Genomic DNA, 10,165 nt, shown 5'->3' on the forward strand with positions numbered 1-10,165 from the left:
TACCTTACGTGCAGTCACCATGTGTCTGTCAATAGAGGCTTTTGTGTTGCTATGATGTTGAACAGGTTTCAGCAGAGCTTCCAGACTAAGGCAGACTAGGAAGAAAGACTTGGCCATCTACTTCAGAAAAATCAGCCAATGAAAACCTTATGGATCACAATGGTTGTATTCCAATATGCATGGGGTCATCATGAGCTAGGGGCTGAGAGCAACAGGGAGCTGGCAGCTAACAACAACAACAGGATGAATGAAAAAAAAGTTCTACATTATGTGAATCTACTTCTGACTTAGGAAAAAACTTCCAGGGACCAAACCTGTTGCTGTTGAGTTGATTCTGACTCATAGCAACCCTAGAGGACACAGTAGAACTGCCCCCATAGGGTTTCCAAGGAGTGGCAGGTGGATTCGAACTGTTGATCTTTTTGGTTAGCAGCCAACCTCTTAACCACTACTCTACCAGGGCTCCAAAAATCTGTTGCCGTCGAGTCAATTCTGACTCATAGAGACCCTAAGGAACAGAGTAGAACTGCCCCATAGGGTTCCAGGGACAGTATCATACATATTAAAAAAAAAATCCTGTATCTGAAAAACCTAGAAATAAAGATAATTACACTTTGGGAAAACTGTGTTGAATGACTTAGACAGTGATATTGAGGATACATCAGAAGAGTTTGGATCCCATAAACCCATTGCCATTGAGTCAATTCTGACTCATAGTGACCCTGTAGGACAGAGTAGAACTGCCTCAAAGGGTTTCCAAGGCTGTAATCTTTACGGAATCAGACTGCCACATTTTTTTCTCTCACAGAGTGTCTGGTGGGTTTGAACCACCAACCTTTTGGTTAGCAGATGAGTGCTTAACCACTGCACAGCCAGGGCTCCTAAGAAATATATAATATTTTTTTGTAAAAATTAGAATACAATAATTTCAAACTATACTGTTTTATATTTAATTTTAAATATATAAGTAATGAAAACAACAGAAATATCACATACAGATATTTTACTATTTTATATAGACCCCTAAAAGTATACACATTCATGTGGGTCAAAAATTTATATTTTTTAATTTTAAAATTTTCTCATTGGGAAAATGGGGCCCTGTAGTTAAATATACATGGGAGCGGGAGTTGAGTATCAATTGCTTGCAACAAGAATAGTGCTGTCTTCTATGTCAGAAGTGAGTGGGTGGAGTATCTTCACAGTGTATGTAATCAATAGGGTGTGCCACCAGGTCAGGCCAAGTGATTATCATTCTTTCCTTCCCATGGTGTGCAGCTGAGTAAGATAGTCATCCTTCCTTAAAGTGTTAAGATCAAGGCCAAGGGAAATGGAATTGCCAGCATGTGCTTAAACTGTGGAAGAGGTAGCATCATTAACCAATAACACACTCCAAATGAGAAATGTGGTATTCTGGAGAACATGTTTGGAGAAACATGGCCAGATTCTAGAGAAAAGTATGCAGTTCATCTACAGAATTGGGGCGCCTGTTTACTTTGAGAGCACTGAATTCCAGAAGCTGACCAAAGTGGACAACCCAAGAAGGAAAAGACTATCTTAGAAGGCCTCCAAGTGCATTTTGTCTTTTGGTAGTCTTCCCTAGGGATGCAGGAGCCATTGCAACTGTATCCGGTAAACTGTATAGACAAAGCTGTACAAATAAGTGTTTAAAGTGCTACCCGGCAAAGCATGTTTTTATATTGCCAACTGGAAGCTTCAAATAGAATTGAAGATTAGAAAGGTTTGTATTTCTCAAGTTGAGGAGGGAAGTCTTACTAATGATATTTAGGTTCAAGTTCATGGATGCTCACACAGATGGCTGCCAGCAGGTAGGCCACCCTCTCCTGAGGAAAATAGGTTAAAGCTGTCCTGTTATTTTTCAGGTGATGCCACTGTGGCCATTTGGCCATAACTGTAGGCCCAGGGATTAGCCTATATGTGCTAAAGACAAACCACATATAGGCAGAACCTAATGGAGTCTGATTGCCTTTGATGTGGCCTCCCATGGAGCTTGGACCATAATGAGTAACAGAAACCAACCCTGGCTAGCTTAAGCTGCAAACACTTGATGTTATTGCCATGTTGAAATGTGATTTCTGGGTGGCTGACTAGGGTCACTCATTTAGTAAGTGAATCACTCCCAGACCTTTAGCAGTATAAACACTAAAAAAATTATGTCTGCTCACGTATCTGACTCAAATAAAAAACAATACTAAGGCAAAAAATAAACAAAGGAAAGCTTTTATTTTTCCCATGATGACTACTTTAATTTTTCTTGTGATATCTCTACAGATTTTTGTTAAATTTTTTTCTTATTATTTTTGTCCCTATACTATGCTGATGCCTTTGCACGTGATTAGTCCACCTGCTGGGCAAGTTAGCAAGCCTCACACACCAGCCTCACAATGAATAGCCCTCATATATTATGAGGGGAAATGTAAACTGTTACTTCAAAACAGGGCAGTCTATTAAAATAAACCATACACACACCCTTTCACCCAACAATTCCATTAGGAATTTATCCTACAAATACTTGTGCAAGGTTTTATACATACGTAATATATTAATTAATTTATATATATTAATATGTGGATATAAATGTATGCATATACATATATATTTACACACATTTGTAATAGCAAAAGGTAGAAATAATCTTCATGTACATAAAAAAATTAGGCATATTCATAGAATGGGCCATTATGCATTTGTTAGAAAGCATGAGACAATTCTTTATGTATTTTTAGGAGCATTATCTCCAAGACATGCTGTTAAACAAAAAAAAGGAGGGAGGCAAAATAATGTATATAATTTAAAGTCATTTTTATAATACACACATATTTACTTCTGTACATACAGAATACTCCTGAAAGTATACATAAAAACTGGCAGCAATGCTTGTCTCTTAAGAGTGGAACTGAGGAGTTGGCCAACAGGGGTGATAGAGGGACTTACTTTGAACTGTATATTTCTTTTTATCTTTTGGATTTTATACCATTTATGATTAGCTTTCCAAAAAGGAATAAAATCAAATAATCTAGGCAATATTTCTTTATCAAATGACAAACCACCACATGTCTTGGAAATTTGGAGTGACTCACTCAATAGTTAAAACCATGAAAGTAAAAATTGGGAAAGCCAAGTTTTTATTAAGAAGGGAGGAAGGTGGGTTCTCATATCTGATCCTTATTATGGCAGATGTAGTCCATGGATGGTCAGCATCAGCATTACCTGGGAGCTTGTTAGAAATGCAAAATCTCAGGTCCACTGCAGATCTTCTGGATCAGATTATACATTGTAACAAGATGGTCAAGTGATTCCAATGCACGCTAAAGTTTGAAAAGCTCTGTATTCCTCTCCTAGCCAACCACGTGGTGTTTGTGGCTCACTGGAATTGCTCAGTTTTAGTGGTGTCAGGTGTTTGGGGAGACTAGCTAAGTTTTGCTTGGCCTGGCACCGGCGGTATTAATAAGAAGCCAGAGGTCTAACTTCAATTCCTTTTATATTATTTCCCAGACTATATACTCTTTCCTCGACAACACTCTGGCTGTGACTGCTAGTTGCCTCTAATTTATTCTTCATTAGTGTTGTTGGTAGTTGCTGCCAAGTGAGCTCTAACTATGGCAACCGTTTGTATTACAGAACAAAATGTTGTCCAGTCTGGTGTCATCTTCATGATTGCTAGTATGATTGAATCCTGTGTTGCAGCCACTGTGTCAGTCCTTCTCATTGAGGGTTTCCCTTGTTTTCCCTGAACCTCTGCTTTACCAAACATGATGCCTCCCAGTAAAGGAACACCCAATTTCTTGCTGGACACCTGGCTGCCCAAAGTAAAAATTATATTCTTTGGACCTTCTTGTGCCTAGATGCAGTCTTCTGACTAAATTCTGGCCAAATGGGCTTGTTAAACTCCTGAGACATATCCCTAAAGGGAGGGGCTGTGCCCTTTTTGAATGTTCCTGCTTCATTTTCCCTGAAATGTGAATGTAATGTCTAGAGCTCTAGTAGCCAATAGGAGGCCTTGGAATCAGATACCATGTACAGGGAACAACCTGATAAAAGAAGCCTAATGTTCCTTTGAGATTATGGAGCCTAGCAGGTTGGAAAAACTCAATAATCATCTAAATAATGAATTTCACATCTTTATGGTGATTTTTTATGTAAATCCTCATTACATTCTGAGGAGCTTGAGTATAGATGCATGAAGAAGGTACCTGACTACAAAAACATGTGTATGTGTGTGTTGTGGAGGAGGGTTCATTGGAAGGTCATAGTCGACAAACTGTGGAAAGTCATGTTTGCGATACTAAAAATGTTATTAAAATAAAATTTAATTATAACAAATTACATTGCCCTAAGGTTTAAGTGCATAAGAGATTTCAGTAGATAGAAGGAAACTAATGAGGTAGGTGACATAAGAATGGTTGCAAGATGGAGCCCTCTAATATAGGAATGTACCCCCCGGTAAAAAAGGGCCACCTGTGTGTGGTGTTGTTGTTGTTAGGTGCTTTAGAGTCGGTTCTGACTCATAGAGACACCATGTACAACAGAGGTGAATGCTTCCTGGTTGTTTGCCATCTTCACAACTGTTGCTATGTTTAAGTCCATTGTCACAGCCACTCTGTCAATCCATCTCGTTGAGGGTCTTCCTCTTTTTTGTTGACCGTCTACTTTGCCAAGCATGATGGCTGTCTTAGTCAGCTAGTGCTGCTATAACAGAAATACCACAAGTGGATGGCTTACAAAGAGAAGCTTATTCTCTTACAGTCCAGTAGGCTACAAGTCCAAATTCAGGGCATCAGCTCCAGGAGAAGGCTTTCTCTCTCTGTCGGCTCTAGAGAAAGGTCCTTGTGATGCATCAGTCTTCCCTTTGTCTGGGAGCATCTCAGTGCAGGAACGTCAGGTCCAAAGGAAGCGCTCTGCTCCTGGCACTGCTTTCTTGGTGGTATGAGGTCCTCATGTCTCTCTGCTTGCTTCTCTCTTTTATATCTCCAAAGAGATTGACTTAAGAAACTGTCTAATCTTGTAGACTACATTAGTGTAACTGCTGCTAATCCATCTTATTACATGATAGTAATAGAGTATACAACACATAGGGAAATCACATCAGGTTACAAAATGGTAAACAATCATACAATACTGGGAATCATGACCCAGCAAAGTTGACAGATATTTTTGGGGGACACGATTCAATCCATGACAATGGCCTTCTCCAGGGAATGGTCCCTCCTGACAACATGTCCAAAGTAAGTAAGATGAAGTCTCACAATCCTGGTTCTAAGGAGCATTCTGGCTGTACTTCTTCCAAGAACGATTTTTTTTTTCTGGCAGTCCATGGTATATTCAATATTCTTCACCAACACCATGATTCAAATGCATCGCTTCTTCTTCAGTCTTCCTTATTCGTTGTCCAACTTTCATATGCATATGAGGTGACTGAGAATACCATGACTTGGGTTTGGAGTGCCTTAGATCTCCAAGTGACACCTTTGCTTTTAACACTTTAAAGAAGTCTTTTGCAGCAGATTTGCCCAATGCAATACGTCGTTTGATTTCTTGATTGCTGCTTTCATGGGCATTGATTGTGGATCCAAATAAAATGAAATCTTTGACAACTTCAATCTTTTCTCCGTTTATCATGATGCTGCCAGATGGTCCAGTTGTGAGGATTTTTGTTTTCTTTATGTTGAGGTGTAATCCATACTGAAGGCTATAGTCTTTGATCTTCATCAGTAAGTACTTCAAATCCTCTTCACTTTTAGCAAGCAAGGTTGTGTCATCTGCATATCACAGGTTGTTAATTAGTCTTCCTCCAATCCTGGTGTGTGTGGCCATGTGCATACCTCCCTCATGCATGAGAATTCTATTTGTTCATCTCACACACACACACACCTCAGTGATTTGTGTGTTTGCTTTTTCATTTAACACCTATTTTGTCACAGGCACTAGAAGGGTGCCAGTGATATAAATATAATAATAAAAAAAGAAACCTGTGGCCATCGAGTTGATTCTGACTTAAGGAGACTCTGTGTGTGTCAGAGTAAAACTACCCTCCATGAAGTTTTCAATGGCTGAGATCTTTTGGAATTAGATCTCTAGGTCTTTATTCCAAGGCACCTGTGGGTGGATTTGAGCCACCAGCTTTTTTCCCCCCAGACAAAAATTTATACATACATTGTTATGTGACTCTAATTGCTCTCCGCATACTGTGACAGCACACTCCTCCTTTCCAGCCCTGATTCCCCATGTCCATTCAACCAGCTCCCAACCCTCTCTGCCCTCCCATCTCACTTTCTGACAGAAGCTGCCCATTTAGTCTCTTGTATCTACTTGAACTAAGAGGGACACTCCTCACGAGTATCACTTTATGTCTCACAGTCCAGTCCAATCCCTGCCTGAAGAGTTAGCCTCAGAAATTGTTTTAGTTCTGGGCTGATAGAGAATCCGGGGGCCAGGCCTTCCAGGTTCCTCCAGTCTCAGTCAGACCATTAAGTCTGGTCTTCTTACTAGAATTTGAGTTCTGCACCCCACTTTTCTCCTGCTCCATCAGGGACTCTCTGTTGTGTTCCCTGCCAGGTTGGTCATTGGTGGTAGCCAGGCACCATCTAGTTCTTCTGGTCTCAGGCTGATGAAGTCTCTGGTTTATGTGGCCCTTTCTGTCTCTTGGGCTAATACTTCCCATGTGTCTTTGGTGTTCTTCATTCTCCTTTACACCAGGTGGTTGAGACCAATTGATGCATCTTAGATGGCCGCTTGCAAGCTTTTAAGACCCCAGCTGCTACTCACCAAAGTAGGATGCAGAACATTTTCTTAATAAGCTTTGTTATGCAAATTGACCTAGATGTCCCCTGAAAGCATGGTCCCCAGACCCCTACCCCTGCTATTCTGTCCCTCAAAGTGTTTGATTGTATTCAGGAAACTTATTAGCTTTGGTTTAGTCCAGTTGTGAGCCACCAACCTTTTGATGAGTAACAGAACATTTAAACATTTGCACTACCCAGGGACTCCCATAAAGATAATAAAAACTACTGTTTATTGAGCAATTCTTATTTTTCAAGCACTATGTTGAGAGCTTCATTTGCTGATGTGGCCCAACTTAAATGAGAAGAAACAACTGCAAACTTCCATTAGTAATCAGAACGTGAAGTGTATAAAGTATAAATCAAGGAAAATTGGAAGTCATCAAAAATGAAATGGAACTCACAAAGATCAATATCCTAGGCGTTAGTGAACTGAAATGGACTGGTTTTGGCTGTTGTGAATCAGACAATCATACGGTCTACTATGCCGGGAATGACAAATTGAAAAAGAATAGAGTTGAATTCATTGTAAAAAAGAACATTTCAAGATCTATCCTGAAGTATAACGCTGTCAGTGATAAGATAATATCCATACACCTATAAGGAAGACCAGTTAATGCAACTATTATTTAAATTTATGCACCAATCACTAATACCAAACATGAAGAAATTGAAGATTTTTACCAACTTCTGCAGTCTACAATCAATCAAGCATGCAATCAAGATGTATCAATAATTACTAGTGATTGCAGTGCGAAAGTTGGAAACAAAGAAGAAGGATCAGTAGCTGGAAAATATGGTCTTGATGATAATAAAGCTGGAGATTGTATGATACAATTTTGTAAGACCAACAAGCTATTTATTGCAAATACCTTTTTTTCAGCAACATAAAAGGCAACTATACACGTGGATCTCCCCAGATACGTAGGTATCAAATAGACCACATTTGTGGGAAGAGATGAGAGAAAAGCTCAATATCAGCAGTCAGAACAAGTCCAGGGCCAACTGCAGAACAGACCATTAATTGCTCATATGCAAGTTTAAGTTGAAGTTGAAGAAAATTACAATAAGTCCATGAGAACCAAAATATGACCTTGAGTATATCCCACCTGAATTTAGAAACCTTCTCAAGAATAGATATGACCCGCTGAACACTCATGACCGAAGACAAAACGAATTGTGGAATGACATTAAGGACATCATACATTAAGAAAGCAAAAAGTCATTAAAAAGACAGGAAGAAAGAAAAGACCAAAATGGTGTCAGAAGACACTCTGAAACTTGCTCTTGAAAGTAGAGTAGCTAAAGTGAACGCGATAAATGAAGTAAAAGCGCTGAAAAGAAGATTTCAAAAGGCAGCTAGAGAAGACAAAGTAAAATATTATAATGAAATGTGCAAATACCTGGAGTTAGAAAGGGAAGAACACGTTTAGCATTTCTCAAGCCGAAAGAACTGAAGAAATTCACCAAGGCTTGAGTTGCAATATTGAAGGATTCTATGGGCAAAATATTGAATGACACAGGAAACATCAAAAGAAGATGGAAGGAATACACAGAGTCACTATACTAAAAAGCAATGGTCGACATCCAACCATTCCAGGCAATAGCATATGATGAAGAACCAATGATATTGAAGTAAGAAGTCCAAGCTGCACTAAAGGCGTTGGCAAAAAACAAGGCTGCAGGAATTGACGGAATACCGATTGCATTGTTTCAACAAACAGTTGCGACACTGAAGTGCTCACCCATGTATGCTAAGAAATTTGGAAGACAGCTACCTGGCCAACTGACTGGAAGAAATCCATATTTGTGACCATTCCAAAGAAAGGTAACCTAAGAGAATGTGGAAATTATCCAACAATGTCCTTAATATCACACACAGGTAAATTTTTGCTGAAGATCATTCAAAGATGGTTATGGTAGTACATTGACAGGGAACTGCCAGGAATTCAAACTGGATTCAGAAAAGAAGGTGGAATGAGGGATATCATTGCTGAAGTCAGATGGATCTTGGCTGAAAGCAGAGAATACCAGAAAGATGTTTACCTGTGTTTTATTAACTATACAATGACATTTGACTCTGTGGATCATTACAAATTATGGATAAGATTGCGAAGAATGGGAATTCCAGGACAACTGAATTGTGCTCATGCTGAACTTGTACATAGACCAAGAGTCAGTCGTTCAAACAGAAAAAGGGGATACTGCATGGTTTAAAATTAGGAAAATGTGTGTCAAGGTTGTATCCCTTCACTATATTTCTTCAATCTGTATGCTGAGCAAATTATCAGAAAATCTGGACTATATGAAGAACATAGCATCAGGATTGCTGGAAGACTCATTAAAAATCCTTAATATACAGATGACACAACCTTGCTTGCTGAAAGTGAAGGGGACTTGAAGTACTTACTGATGAAGATCAAAGACTATAGCTTTCAGTATGGATTATACCTCGACATAAATAAAACTAAAATCCTTACCACTGGACCAATAAGCAACATCATAATAAATGGAGAAAAGATTGAAGTTTTCAAGGATTTCCCTTTACTTGGATCCACAATCAACGCCCTTGGAAGCAGCAGTCAAGAAATCAAACGAGCTATTGCAGTGGACAAATCTTTAAAGTGTTAAAAAAGCAAAGATGTCACTTTGAGGACTAAGGTCGGCCTGACCCAAGCTGTGGTATTTCCAATCTCCTCATAAGTATGCAAAAGCAGGACAATGAATAAGGAAGACTGAAGAAGAATTGATGCACTTGAATTATGGTGTTGGAAAACAATACTGAATATACCAGAAACTGGAGAAGAATGAACAAATCTATCTTGAAAGAAGTACAGCCGAATGTTCCTTAGAAGCAAGGATGGTGAGACTTCATCTCATGTACTTTGGTCATGTTGTCAGGAGGGATGAGTCCCTGGAGAAGGCCATCATGCTTTGTAAAGTAGAGGATCAGGGAAAAAGAAGAAGACCATCAATGAGATAAATTGACACAGTGGCTGCAACAATGGGCTAAAACATATTAATATTGTGAGTATGGTAGAGGACCAGGCAGTGTTTTGTTCTCTTGTACACAGGGTCACATAAGAGTTGGAATCAACTGATGGCACCTAACAAAAACAATGGTGAGTGCTTTAGAGTATCTCATTTAATCTAGCAACACTTAAGAAGGTGATATTTGCTCAATTGGCATAACAGTTTATAAAGAAAATGTTCTACATTCTACCTTGGTGAGTAGAGTTTGGGATCTTAAAAGCCTCTGAGCAGCCATCTAAGATACTCCACTGGTCTCATCCATTCGGGAGCAAGGGAGAGTGAAGAGAACAGGATACAAGGAAAAGATTAGTCCAAAGGACTAATGGACCACA

This window comes from Trichechus manatus, unplaced genomic scaffold (genome assembly GCF_000243295.1).
Source record: "Trichechus manatus latirostris isolate Lorelei unplaced genomic scaffold, TriManLat1.0 scaffold00005, whole genome shotgun sequence".
Classification (NCBI taxonomy): domain Eukaryota; kingdom Metazoa; phylum Chordata; class Mammalia; order Sirenia; family Trichechidae; genus Trichechus; species Trichechus manatus.